The following is a 16,222-nucleotide window of genomic DNA, read 5'->3' on the forward strand; positions in this document are numbered from 1 at the left end:
CAATGTAAGCAGCCATATAAATACCAAAACAGTACAAATTACTGCGTATGCAGACGATGTCGCCATTATTAGTAGAAGCAAGACACGACTAATGGAAACGTTCAAGGAAATTGATCCTGAAGCACAAAAAAGAGGGCTTAAAATAACCGAAACAAAAACTAAGTAGATGACCATCAAAAGAACACCTGGGAATGAGAATAATATAGCAATAGACAATTGAGGGGTCTAGATTCAAAACCGGACATTTCCACTTTATGTCATTTTGAGTAAACTAAAAAAAACAATTTACAACTTTATTTTTTAATATATTTTAGATTTTTTTTCTTCTGTCAATTTTTAAAAACAATTAAAATGATCCTGTTATTAATTTTAAAATATAGGATAAGGCGTAAACTAGAGAAAAAGGAATAACAATATTGGAAATGACCATTTTTGCATCCACACTGCTCAATTTTATGTCCCTAAATATCTATATGTGATTGGAGAAACTATATCGGTAATAAAATAAAAGAAAATAGTTATTTAGAGGAAAGGAATTATTTTATATTAATATATTACACACGAAAACTAGGAATAAATTCCGTGTGTTTACAGATTTTATCATTAAAATCCTGCGTATGTCGCTCATTCTCGTTTAAAGCTTTGGCATAGAATTCTAGCTCCTGCATTTGCTTCCAGTTTGTACCGAAATGTTTGTTTACTAGCTCGTTTACATCTTTAAGTTTTGCTTCTTTGGCCTTTACACCTTGAGGTAAAACTGCAGGATTTATACCAGTCAATGCTTTACCTTTCTTGGTTACTGATAATGCAGTTCCAGTGTCAGATTTGTAGAACATCTCTCCTTGAACAAGAATTCTATGTCCTCGCAAACTCTTCTCTCGTAATATTGTAATTCTTGACGATTTGCTGATTTGGAAATGCCAACTTGGGATTGGGAGCCCTTTCAATATCTCCATTTTTTCTGTTTTCCAATCCATTACTTTAAATTCTGGATATTTAATTACGGTTGTATAATCAGAAAATATATCAAAATATTCTTGGGGTTGAATTATTGTCGTTTTTCTTCGTACTGGTTTTTCAATAATGCCAAAAACTCGATCAGCAGGTAAAAAGCTGTGTCCTGTAACTGGATAGACAAGTTGAATTTTATTAATATTATTAGGAGCATCATCAGCAAGCCATGTTTGACACATAATTACAAGTGTCGAATTTTTGTTTTGTCCCCCACATCCGTTACACATCAGATGGACTGTATCTATTTGAGTGAGAAAATCTGTATGTTTTTGCCTGTTATATATTGCTGAAGCAATTTCGCAGGAACATTTTGGTCGATCAAGCTCGGTTCATGTGTATGTAAACACATTGTCTTTGGTAAGTTTTGTTTTTGAAGAGCCTTGTACTATTGTAAAATTATATATGTAGAATTGTCTCGAATAGTATGCTGCCTGATCGGGTATTTTTGGTAAGAGCATATTTTTCTGACAGTCAAAACTGAAAGTGTAAACATTGGAACTTTCATGCTTTAGTATATCAAAGAAACTTTTAGCTCTTAATTTATGCAGTCGGAACTCAGTCATTTTGTTGATTTTTCTTGTTCATTCTCGCAGCGTTTAATAGTTTCTCTCAAACAAAAACAGATAGAGCAGACATCTGTAGCAGGTGAACCAAACCCAATATTATATTTTGTGTTAAATATATTACGAAAAAAACAATCTCTTACTTTCAATTCATTAGTGACTGATTCATTGTACATACGACACAGTTTCTTAATATCAAGCTCTGGATCTAAGTACACTCTTACTCTTGAGGATGATCTGCAATAGTGTGATTCGTTACATTTTGAAACCAGTAAAGATTTTTAATAATACGTAGGTCTTTATCAACAATACCTACCTGCCGAAGAATGGCTATCATTTGAATATATTTTACTCGACAAAAAGCCTTCTCAAAGTCAATAAAACACATATAAACTGGATGGACGACATCTCTGTAAAATAACTTGAATACTAAATAGTGCTTCTCTGGTTTCAAGGTTATTGCGGAACCCAAACTGCGTGTCACTAAGTTGTTCTTCAATGTTTTGGTACACCCTTAAGTGCAAAATTCGAAGAAACATTTTTAAAACATGGCTCACCAAGCTGATGGTTCGGCAGTCACCACATGTTTGCTTTTTTAGGTATCATATCGTTACAAAAATCGACAATAGCCAATAGCCAATGGTATAGGTATAACCAGTTTTATTAAAAATTTTTATTAAAAAGATACAAATAGAGATGTTTTACCTGAACTAGTTATGTCAGGTCCTGTTACTACTTCTTTAATTTCAAGATCGGGCCTTTTATCATTAAACAGTTTCTCAATGTACTCTTTCCTATTTTATCCAAATCAGTGGTAATCAGTTTGCCTTCTCTATCAACAATGTTATTTGTATGATTTTTGTACTGATTTTTTTATGCATATTAAACGCATTATGTTTTCCATGTAACTCTTCAATTTCCAAACATTTGTTTTCGAGATATGTTTCTATTGCATCTCCTATTTTAGTCCTCATCTGCCGCATCTGCGTATTAATTCATTTGTATATTTCGACGTTTTGATTTTTAAATTTGCGTCTTTTGTCCATTAGATTTTAAATCTTATCGTTCATCCACTGTTGCTTTTTCGATTGTTATTGTTTAAGTTTGGAGTTGAGCTAGTTATAATCGTTTTGATTTGGTTCCAATGAACCTCGATGGATTCTTGTTGTTCGATATTCTCAAAATTGCTCTCTAGGTTGTTTGCAATCACCTGACTGTTGTTTCTAATAAAATCCATATTCAGTTTGTTAGAAGATCGCTGTTGTTTTATCGGTTTAAGTTTTAATTTTAATTCGGCCAACAACAGACTGTGGTTTTAGTTTGAAAAAGGTATTCATTATACATAGATTATATAGATTATATATGTTTTATAGATTATATATTATAAGGCCACCCATCAGAATGGTGACATCTCTAGTCTTGAGTTTTTAAGTAACAGTTTTTACATCTGTGTAGAACTTTTCAAGTTCTTCTAGTTTACTTTCCGCTGTCGGTATTAAATTGTATTAAATTTATATTTCTGGGTTTTACGTTTAACTGAATTATTATAACTCGTTCAGGTACCTGGCACACAGCGCTAACCACCCTTGAGACTATAAATTCAATCACCATTACGATGATAATTGCTCTCTTCTCCTAAATAATATACTTCATGATTATCCACATTGCATTGGCCAGATCCGGGCCACTTCGTTTCATTAATACCAAAAATTGATATATGCAGTCTTCTCATCTCATTTGAGATGAGAAAATAATCTCTCGCGTTTATATAAACTTCGCACATTCCATGTGACTATTCTACAACTCGTTTCGATATCAAATTTGGCCAAGCGGGAGATTCTTCGCACCTCTGCTACAGTATATTGCTAAAGAATAAAAGCAATATACTGAGCCTCTACCTCATTTAAGACGCGCCCGTACTCGGGTCATCATTTAGTTCCTCAGCCATAATGATAATCCTGGAAAAATAGTGCAGTAGTCATTCGCTTGGCTTTTTACACCGCTATGTACACGCTGTTTAGGTGGTTGCCACAGCACCAGGTACTGTTATGTAATGACCGTTCTCAAATCAAAGATGTTAAGGTTTCAGGAACAGACGACTTTTGTACAGAATTCTGGAAAATTACGAACAAGAACGCAATAAAAAGAGTTGGACCATGTCCTGAAGAAGTTTTACATACATGAAAAAATATGCTAAAGTGTGAAAAACAGAACATTACATACAATTTGCGCTCAGAGATTCACTAGGTATGCGGTACTCTTTTTGCAATCTTCTAATCAAAATATTAGAGTAATTTGTACAGGGTTGTATACTGCGCCCGTTATATATATATATATATATATATATATATATATATATATATATATATATATATATATATATATATATATATATATATATATATACGCAGAACATAATCAACCTTTAAGAGAAATTGAAGAAGAAACGAGTCTACATGGCGAACGGCTGAATAAAATTAGATACGCACAAGATACCGTCATTTTCGCAGATAGCTTGTAAATCGCAGGTGCTTATATCGTAAGTAGCAGAAGAAAGTAATAAACTTGGCCACGCCTTTTACATAAAACCATACATAGGTATAAGTAAATATCTATAAGTAAATTAAAAGAAGGAATGAGAAGGCCAGAATAACATTAACCAAGATGAAAATATCTTTAAAAGTCACGACATACAATCGAAAACTTTAATCCGCTTATTAAGATGTTAGGTCTCTCTGTTTTTCTATATGTAACGGAAAAAGCTTACATAACAGCATATTAAAGATTTCTCCGATAGAAAGAGTTACCAACGAATGAGGGAAGATCGCGAATTAAGAATAACTATAAAACGAAATAACCTGCAATAAAGTAACGAAGCCAGTTTACAAGGCATTGAGGGCTAGAATTTCAAACATCAGCAAAGAAAATAAAATGGCTAGAAAGAAAAGTAATGTGCAAAAGCTAAGAGATGCAACAGTTGCAGAACGGTACTCGGAAAAACCAACCAGGCTAAGGAATCAAAATGTAAATGAAGAATGCTAGAAAGACTTCTACTGGACCAGAATAAAGAAAGATACTGAAGCAGCAGCGAAAGATGAAATAGGAACGTAAAAATCATTGGCTTGCCGATGAATGCAAGAATGCAACAAAAGAAAAAATGAAACCTATGGAAATATGCTTACTAGACGAACTAGAACAATTGTAGAGAATTAGTATTCAAAGAGAAGAGAAGAAAAGAGGATACACAAAAAAAACGAAACCACTTAAATAAAGAACTTAAATATATAGAAAACCCTAACAGAGAGAAAGAATTCAGAGCATTCTATTATCATCATTCAATCTTCGCTTATCCACTGCTGGACATAGATCTCCCTCATAATTTTTCATCTATATCGATCTTGTGCCTCTTGCATCCAATTCCTATGACAACATTTTAGATAGTCAGTCCAACGTGTTGGTGGACGACCTCTGCTTCGGTAGGCATCATCTCTTGGTCTCCATTCCAGTATCCGCTTTGTCCATCTATTATCTGTCATTCGAGCCACGTGACCTGCCCAGTTCCATTTCAGTGTTGCTACTCTCTCTACTGCATCAGCCACTCCTGTTCTTTGTCGTAGCTGGCGATTTGGGATCTTGTCTCGTAGTGAAACGCCCAACATAGCACGCTCCATCGCCCTTGACACACACGGATCTTTTAAACTGTTCTCCTTGTCATGGTCAACGTTTCCGCACCGTAAGTTAATACTGACAAAACACACTGATTAAACGTTTTTCTTTTAAGGCATATTGGTATATCAGACGATTTGAAAATATGGTTCAGCTTGCCGAAGGCTGCCCAAGTCAGTCTTATACGACGGAGAAGCTCAACGGTTTGGTTAACTTTTCCTATGCGAATCTCATGACGTAGGTATTTATAGGCCATTACCTGGTCTATGGATCTTGTTCCTACGCATATATCTTCGCTGACTACAAGATTTGTCATCATCTGGGTTTTAGATATATTTATTTTCAATCCCCCTTCTAGCGAGGAAAGGTAGAGCTGATTTAAAAGTTCTTTGGCCTCATCTATCCTATCAGCTATTAGTACAATATCATCTGCAAACCTTAGATGGCTAAGCTTTTCTCCGTTTATGTTTATGCCCTTGTCAGTCAGTTTCGCCCTTTTACATATATATTCCAAAAGCGTAGTAAACAGTTTCGGCGATATGGTGTCCCCCTGGCGTACTCCACGTTGTATCGGGAATTTCTGGGTTTGACGATCACCCACTCTAACACTGGCTGTTGCGTTTTGGTATATGTGTTTAATTATATTTATATACCGATAGTCAATTCGGCATTCTGTCAAGGCTTCCAACATTTTTTGTTGATTTACGGTGTCGAATGCCTTTTCATAGTCGACAAATATTAAAGCTAGTGGTTTATTATATTCAGTGCATTTTTCTATAAGATTTTTTATTACCAGTAGGTGATCGTTCGTAATTATTTTTGTAAATAGTTTATAAATATGTGAAAGTAGACTTACGGGCCTGTAATTCCTGAGGTTGGTAGCATCCCCTTTTTTATGAAGTATAATAATTTCTGCGTTATACCACTGGGTTGGTGTTATTGCTTCCTGCAAACATCTAGTGAATAGTTTGGCAAGGACCTGCCATAATCTTTTTCCAGCCACTTTTAAGGCATCTGCCACTATTTCATCGCCTCCGTTGTTTTTCAAACTTATTGTTTTTCATTTCATGCACTGACCTTCGAACTTCATTGGGTGTTACGTCCGGTAAAATTTCAGATCCCTGATTGATTATCTTTGGTAATGATCCACTCCGGTTACATTGCTGTTTTTTGTATAGTTGTCTATAAAAACTCTCTATCGTGTTCATAATTTGAACTCTTAATTTAATTTCTTAATTTCTTAATTTGTGGACGTTTTTCTTCCAATGGACATGCTCTGTCTGAGTACTTTCAAGCTTTTGTTTTCTTCTATTACTCTAGTTATTTCCATCGTATTGTATCGTCTCAGATCTTTTCTAACTTCCTTTTTAATTTTCTTATTCAAAATTCTTAGTTCATTTTGGTTATGATCCTGATTTTCCCTAAGTTTTCTTCTTTCCTCTAGAAGATGTTTTGTGTTGTTGCTTAATTTTTTGTTATTGTTTTCAGGACGAGGACAGTATTTCTTTTCAGCTTCTTTCAATATTTGAGTAATATTATTGTTCATTTCATTGATGCTGATATTCTCTAAGTCGTGTGTATCCAAACTAGTCTTAATATTTTCTTCGTAAAGTGTTATATCTTCTGGGAACAGCCACCTTCCACGTTTCTTTTTGAGGATAATTTTTGTTCTTTCAACTTCAGTGTTAAAGAAAGAGCATTCAAAGAGAAAAAGCATCAGAGCATTCTATAAGAAAGTTAATATCAACAGAAAAGAATTCAAGGCAACCACAACCCAATGCAGAAGTCAGAACGGCCTATTAACGGTAAGGAAAATGTATTGAATAGATGAGTGGAATACTTTAACCAGGTACTTAATATAGAGGAAGAAGAAGAAAACCTGGAAGACGAAAGAGATTAGGTAAGCGGAACAGACGAGAAGAAAGAGGAACCACCAACGATTGTTGAAGTTAAAGACGCAGTTAAAAAATTAACCAGAAACAAATCACCTGGAGTAGATAATCTCCCAGGTGAACTATATAAAGAAGGTGGTCACGATACCATAATAGCACTGCAGCAGCTCATAAAAGAAATATGAACACAGAAATCTCTCCCCAGTAATTGGAATATAGGAATACTTTGTACAATACACAGAAAAAGAGATATCTTTGAATGCTCTAACCCTAACCACACAGGAATTAGGCTTTTGAATGCAACGTATAAAATATTTTCCACAATAATATGCCCCCGTATGGCACTATACATAGAACGAATATAGCAACCTTGAGACGAATTTTAGAAAAAACCACTGGAATATGGCATATATATGATGATGTTAGATATTTTCTTTTTGAAAATAACAGCTGCGTCATCTCTGTGCTGGCAATCATTACTTCTAGGGAAATATATTTTGTAATCGTGATGTTAAATCCAGTATTTACTTGGTGGGGTGTTTATACCATTCACCATCCATTTCACATGCTCAATTTATTGAAGATTTGGAAGAAATATGTGATGCATCATTTACTACAAACTACAGTTGTGTGTTAGTTGGTGATTTTTGATCCTACCCGTATTACTGATACTAGTAAAACTTTGGTAGATTATGTGCTTTCTAATCAAAATAATATAAGTGCTTGTGTTTACGATTGTCCAAAAATTACTGATCATTCCGTTATTTCAGTAAATATCCCCAATAATAATAGTTATAATATATCTGATGGTGTATATATGATATATCCAAGTTTAGAAATTTATGTAATCAAAACTTAGATAAAATCAAAACTAATCTTATCATGTGTCACTTTAATTTAGATTCTGTTGATGTTAATATCATTTATTTACCAGGAAATTTTGCAAAATTGTGAAAATGTAATCAATGGTATAATACCAATTGTAACATGCCAGTTTCAATCAAAATTACCTTGGTTTGATTATGAGGTGTTTAAACAAATTAAACAACGTGATAGGACTTATAAAGATTTTAAAAAATGTATTGACGTCATTGAAAAACAACATAAATGGCAGGTTTTTAAGAGACATAGTAAATATGTTAAAGCTAAAAAAAAGAGCGGTTCTATTTTAACAAAATAGACAGGTATAGAAATAATCCAAAACAAATGTGGAAAACTTTAAAAAAATTAATCAACGATAATAGTCGAGAAATGCCAGACACTGTAATCTTTGAAACTATTACTGGCCTAAAACGGTTAACAAACCAGTTTTAATGAGTATTTTGTTGAAAACATTGAAAGTATTGTTCAAAGTATTGATAATTCTGAAACATGTGTAATGTAAATAGTAATCTATATTTAAATTTTTAAAAATTTGAAGAGCTCTCTATGCAGGATTTGCGAAAAATTGTTGGCAATTTAGATAATAAATTCTCACTAGATGAAACGTTAATTGCAGAATGGTAAAGGAAGTTTTTGAAACCATTGGGCACGTTATGTTAAATTTAATAAATACATCTCTTACTACGGGTAGAATTCCTGATGTATTAAAAATAAGTACTATCACCCCTATTCAAAAAATACGCAACACTATCAAAGCTGAAGAATTCCGACCAATCAATACTTTACCTCCTATAGAGAAAATATGAGAAATTGCTGTGTATGAACGATTATTAGAACATGTAACAAAAAATAAAACTTTAATTAATAATCAATCAGGTTTTCGAAAACAATTCTCTTGTGAATCAGCGTTACAAGTTACATTATGTCACATAAAGAGTCATCATCATCATCACTGGCTCGACAACCCTTTTTGGGTCTTGGCCTGTTCTAGGATTCTTCTCCATTCCGATCTGTTTCGTGCTTTTTTTCTCCAGTTTTTTATTTTTAAGGTTGTTATATCATTTTCTATTTGTTCTAAGTATCTCAGTTTCGGTCTTCCTCTTGTTCTTTTTCCTACTGGCATCTGTTTGAATATTTTGTTTGCGCCTTCTTCCATTCTTTCTACATGTCCTATCCAACGCAGCCGTCCTATTTTGATGAATGTTATAATATCCGGATCCTGGTATATTTTGTATAGTTCAGAGTTGTATCGTCTTCGCCATATTCCGTTTTCTTTTGTGCCCTTATATATGTGTCGCAAGATTTTTCTTTCGAAGGTGGCTAACAACGTTTCCTCTCTTTTAGTAAGTGTCCAGGTTTCTGAGCCATATGTGAGTACCGGTCTTATTAGGGTTTTATATATTTGGCATTTTGTCTTTCTTGCGACGTTATCTGATCTTAGGTGTCTAATTAAGCCATGGTAACATTTATTTGCAATAAATATTCGCCTCTTCACTTCCTCCGTAACGTTATTATCAGACGTGACTAGGGATCCCAAGTATATAAAGTTTTTTACCTCCTCTATGTTGTATTCTCCTATTGTTATATTTTGTGGCTGCCTTATTTCTGCGTTTTTTCTTACCTGCATATATTTTGTTTTGGTCTGATTGATTTTAAGACCACTATTTTGTGCAGCTCGTTCTATTTGGTTGTATGCCTCTATCATTTCTCTTCTTGATCTTGCGATTATGTCAACATCATCTGCAAATGCTAGTATTTGCACGCTTTTATTAATGATTGTTCCTCGTGTATTGACTGTTGTGTCCCTCAGTATTTTCTCGAGCACGATGTTGAACAAGTTGCATGATAGAGCGTCTCCCTGGCGTAGTCCCTTTTTCACATCTATTGTTTCCGTTAATTCATTTTGTATCCGGATTCTACTTTCTACTTTTAGAGATACTTTTGTCACATAAAGAGTAATTTAGATAAAAATAAGTACGTAGTCGGTCTATTTCTTGATTTAAAAAGAGCTTTTGAGACCATTGACAGGACAATAATGATTTCTAAACTTAAACAGTATGGTATAGAAGGTACAGTAATTGCGTGGTTAGAAAGTTATTTACAAGATCGCAAACAGAAAGTTCGATTTAAAGACCAATTGTCATTTGAAATGGATAGTAAAACAGGGATTTCTCAAGGTAGTGTATTAGGCCCCCTTTGATTTATTCTGTACATTAACGATATTGATATTTTTGTAATTTATATATATATATATATATATATATATATATATATATATATATATATATATATATATATATATATATATAATATATTATATTATAATTAATAATTGTATTTTACATTTATTATGTCTAAATGATGTTTCATTTATCCATCCCAAGTCATTGGTTTTGTTTAGAACTTCGTCACATTTTTTATCAACTTTACTGGGAATATTTTCAAATTTTTGCTTTTTTAGAATCCTTGTCAATTTTACTATATTTTACAATTTTTGTAGATGTTTCTTTGATCATTTCAAAAGCGCAGTTGGATTTAGTCATCATTGCCTCTTCTTCTGACCGAAATTCGAATATTTGTGGGTCATCTCCATTGTTGAAGACTCTGTTCAATTATTTTTGAAAGATTTTCTTTGAACTACTGGAATCTCCATTCCATCAGTCTATCTGTCCGCAGTCAGCACAACTACTTCACGGTAAGATGTTGCAGCAGAATTTTATTTGCAAAATCTTATACCTACTCAAAATTGATCAACTAACGCACTAACCGATTGTTCATAAATGTTTTATTGACCCGAATAACAACAACGAAGTCCAGTGTCTTTAATATTAAAAATATATGTTTCTATTTATTTTAACTTTATAAATTATTTAAACGAATAATCACGCACACTGTAACAAACAATGCTGTAACTTTAAATTTAAATGTGTGGTTATTGTATTATTTACATTTTTATTTAAAACGAATAATTAATTTCTCCAATATTTTACTTCAATCAACTATTAAATTTTTTAAATAAAAAAAGCGTCTTTATTATGTCTCAGATAATTAGGGAAAACATCCGGACAGTGCTTAGTGTCGCAATATCCGCACATCGCTTGCCGACGAGGTGAGTCAGTTTTTGAGTAGATTCTAATAATTTGTCGGTTAAAATTTTAATAGTATGGGCGCTTCGCTACAATATATTCTTTTGGATAAGCCCACATTTGCACTAAAATTAACTCATATAACCTATAAACCTATTACTATCTCCTCTGTTGGGATATCTCTAAATATGTCTCTTAATTGACCGTAGAAAACTTTCCTCTCATTATCAGCCAGTGCGACTGTTAGTAGGTATCGGCATAGCTCGCAAAAAAAGGAAAAAAAATATAATAAAATATGTGTATAAGATGGAAGGCAACAATATATACGTACTTCTGACTATTGGTCGTCTTCACTACGGTACAGCCAAGTTAGAAAAGGAGCATGTTAACTACGGAAAGGATCACTACAGGAGGAATGAGACCAATTTGTGACAATAATGTTAGAAGACTCTGAGGATTCTAGAGCAATAACTAATACCTTCACGGAGGAAGCTAAGCTACCTGAGGAAAGGAATGCCAAACGTTTAGAACGTTTCAAACAACAAGAAAAGGTTAATGCGAGTTAATAGCAAAATAAAGTTAGTAGGGATCGGCATAGCTTGTAACAAAGGAAAAAAAATAATATAGTAAAATATGTATATAAGATGGAAGGCAACCGTATATACGTATTTCTGACTATTGATTGTCTTCAGTGCGGTGCAGTCAAGTTATAAAAGGATCATATTAACTTAGGGAAAGTAATAGCATAGCTCGCAAAAGTATGGCTTGTCTAGAAGAGGCTGGAAGGCGTGTTGGCAGATAAGAGAGCTCTATCCAACCAACAATACGGTGAAACGCGGTGAAAATAAGCAAAAAGAAATGGGGGGTTCTTGTTTTCTTCTTCTTCTTCAGGTGCCATCTCCGCTACGGAGGTTGGCAATCATCATAGCTATTTTAATTTTTGAGGCAGTAGTAAATTGTTGTTTTGAGCTGCATCCAAACCATTCTCTCAGATTCTTAAGCCATGAAATTCGTCTTCCTCCGATGCTTCTTCTGCCATCTATCTTTCCTTGCATTATGAGTCGCAGGATGTCATACTTCTCGCCCAGCATCACATGTCCGAGATACTGTAGCTTTCTTTCTTTAATTGTAAGTTCAATTTCCTTCTCTTTACCTATTATTCTCAGTACTTCATTGTTCGTAACTCTATCTACCCAGGAAACCCTCATAATTCTTCTATAGGTCCACATTTCAAAGGCGTTAAGTCGTCTGATTGTGTCTTGTTTTACTGGACATCAAAAACGCCTTCAATTCAGCGAACTGGGGTCTCATCGTAGACAAGATCTTGGGACGCGAACTTGGGACCCCGGAATATGTGTCCAATATAACAAAGGACTACCTATTAGGGTCAGTCCTGGGACCCACACTATGGAATATTTTATACAACGGGGTACTAGAAGTAAACAAAACACAAGGAGTAAGGGCTATTGCATACGCAGACGACCTAGCCCTACTTATAAAAGATATGAGTTGCGGTATTATAAACAAAGTAAATGAAGCAATAGAAAAAACTGCGAGATGGACAGAGAGAAATAAGCAAGGGATAGAAAAAATGTAAATTTTCGGTTCAGAGAACCCCAGAAGACCGTAAAATACTTGAAAATCATACTAGACGACAAAATAACATTCAGACACCACATAAAAGAAACATGTCAGAAGGCGGAAGAGACTTCTACCCTTAATATGATAATGCTGAATATAGGAGACCCCGGGTCACATAAAAGATCAGTTATCCTACAATCAATCATGCCCATCTTACTATATGGGGCCCCAGTGTGGCATGAGATCCTCAACAAAGCGAAATATAAAGACATGCTTCTTAGGACGCAGAGGAAACCATTGATCAGGGTTTACAGCACCGTATCAACCATTGCCTTACAAGTAGTGGCCGGTGCTGTACCTGTGCATATCCTGGCTAATGAAAGGGTTCGGATGCACCAAAGGGGCAACGAAGCTTTAGGTTCAGGAACACAAGAAAGAAAAAGGAGTTTGGAGATCTGGCAGCACCAATGGTCAAGAGAAACATACAAGGCTGCCTGGACGAGGGCCCTTATCCGAGATGTAGTAAGGTGGTATGAGTGTAAACACAGACGTGTCAACTACTACTTCACCCAATTTATGACGGGACATGGATCTTTCCGGTCTTATAAGTATAGAATAAAGAATACCGAGGACGATCTGTGGGGCAAACCTTGCTGCAGCTGGGCCTGGGGTCACCTCTAGACAAGCCACATAAACTAATGAATAAAGCAATTGAAAACAAAAGAATCTTTGACTTGATCATTGGTTTTGTGACAGAAACCATAAAACACAAGGAAGAGAAAGAGAGGAGACTGCAACAAAGGTGAACTGTTTATTTTAATGTGTCGTATCTATTGACGTGAGTGGGGTGAGCTACTATTCAGCTTCCACTACGGACGCCGACATCTTAAATGAATTCTCAAAGAACTTGACTACATTAAAGAAATCAATTTACATACGTGTTGCTTTACATACAATTAAAAACAGGGACAAAAGAGACCGGACTAGAAATGAATATTCAAAAGACAAAAAAGCTAACACATGGGAAACAGACGCACAGTTAAATTAGAAAAGGATATTGAGACTGCAGAAAGTTTTATGTGTCTAGGAGTTGCATTAAACACGGATGGAAGAAGAACCAGAAATTCAAAAAAGAATAGTAAAGGGAAACAAAGCTTGTTTTCACTGGCTCATGTGTTCTGCTCCAAAAAAACACGTCTTCGAAAGAAAAGTGCTAAGGAAGATATTTGGACCTATTAACGAACTCGGAGTATGGGGATCCAGGTACAACCATGAACTCTATTAACTGTTCAAAGAGGCACCGATCTCAGAATTCGTTAAACTTCAGAGGCTTCGATGGGCTGGTCAATGTAGTGAGAATGGAGACCGAAAGATTTCCAAAAACAGACCTAGATAGTAAAATGCAGGGCTCAAGGCCAAAAGGAAGGCCACGGAAAAGGTGGGAGGATGAAGTGGCAGTGGACGCGCAAAATTTGCTAGACCTGAGAACCTGAAGAAGATCGGCGCGAGACCGGAAAGGTTGGAGGCATAGTTTGGAGGAGGAGCCAAGACTACAGCCCAATTGGAAAGAGAGAGAGAGATATGGTGCGGAAGTATGGCCAATAACATCCACAATACGAAATAAAATAAGAACAGTGGAATTGGACTGAAAAGAATATTGGAAGAAGACGGAGAGAAAGACGTGCTATAAGATGGAAAACGTATATAGACAAATAGAGACCTTAGAGAAGGTTACTGGGAGAATAAAGTGATGTGGAGGATGAAAATGGAGAACTCATAATGGGAAAAAGCCGAAGAAGAATAAGGTCATATTCATTGAAGCTATCAAAAATGGATAGGTTCTTGGTCCAAGGAAGATCTCAAAATCACAGCCAACGCGGTAGATCTCATTCTCATTGCTTCCCATAGTTGTCTCCTGGGTACACTGTCATATGCTGTATCCAAATCTATGAAGATCATGTGTCTTTTAATGTTTTTCTCTTTATTTTTCTTCTATTGTCGAGGCATGATTTGGCTTTAAAGAAAACCACATTGTTGTTCACTGTACTTATCCACGTTTTGTTCTATTTTAGCTTTTATTACTGCGGAAAAGATTATTGCAATTGAAGACATTAAACTAATCCCTCTATAGTTATTAGTCGATCTCTTGTCTCCTTTTTTAAATATGGTGTTGACATTTATGATAGACTCAATTCACTTTGAATAGATTTCCTCTTTCTATTTTAATGAACAATACTCGAATAAATACCACCCTTTGTCTTCCATATTTTAACAATTTCATTTTTATGTTTCCTGGTCCGAGTACTTTGTTGTTTTTGGATTTTTTATTTGTCATTATTGTCATAATATCATGTGATTCATATTCAAATGTATTTTCTTATAATGTTTTGTCCATTTATTTGGTATAATTATTTGTTAAATATTGTTGCTTTGTTTATTTTTTCCAACATTTTTTATTTTTTTCCAAGCTTCTGTTAACCTATTATAACCAGTCGTGTCATCTATATGTATAGCACATAATATATCACATAACGTATTCCTCTCGTCTTACCCTTCAACCACTTACGGAATGCATCTTTTTTTCTTTTAATCATCTTTACTGTATTTCACCAGATATCTCTTCTTGTGTTGTTCCATACCGAATACTTCTTTTGCCGCTTTAGTTACTATTTCTTTTAGATATTGATACATTTGTGTTGGGTCCATGCTTCCCTTGAACTTAACAAATTTTGAAAATTATTTTGATACAATTCTCGTGTTTGTAAAGCTTTTCAATTTCACTTCGGCTATTGTCTTTTTGGTGTTTTAGCGTGTAAATAAATTTTCCCAATACCAAACGATGATTACTTGTAGATTCTGCTTGTCTATATACTCTGAGTCTTATGTTGTGGCTTTTTTAGTTCTTCTCACTATTATTAAATCAATAATTGATCTTTCGTTTCTACTGGGTTCTTCCTATGTTATGTGTATCTGTGTTTATGTCAGCAATCTACTTCTATTATCATTTTTATTTTCATCTTCACAGAATCGCTCTACTATGTTTTCGTCTTCATTTCCTATATGACTGTTAAAGTTCCCAATCAATAAAATATTTTATTTTACCTTTGCGTTGTCTAATACAAAAGAGTGAGCAGCTAAGTAGGCCAGGGAAATAAGCAAAAAAAAAGTACCCTGTTTGTGATACTGAACAGCAAGATTACCCGCCAGGAAAACTACAGTTGTTTTGAGTAGTATGGACCTCTGTAACAAAAACCTATATATTTCCTGCAGTCTTTTTTATGGACTTAATTATTAACATTAACATAAATGTATGACAATAGCAAAAGATCCGCTCAGATGTAAGTTAGTGGTTGAGAACAACCCCATAGAACATGTGATGCAATTCAGATATCTGGGCATAGATATATCAAGCAGACACGACCCAGTAAAGGACCTAAGGAGTCAGATCAACCAAGCATCCGCATTGTCGGGATGTCTGCGGGAGATAGTCTGGCCAAATCCGTATATGCGCACAGATAGTAAAATTAGAATCTACAAC

The sequence above is a fragment of the Diabrotica undecimpunctata genome, chromosome 10 (genome assembly GCF_040954645.1).
Source record: "Diabrotica undecimpunctata isolate CICGRU chromosome 10, icDiaUnde3, whole genome shotgun sequence".
Classification (NCBI taxonomy): Eukaryota; Metazoa; Arthropoda; class Insecta; order Coleoptera; family Chrysomelidae; genus Diabrotica; species Diabrotica undecimpunctata.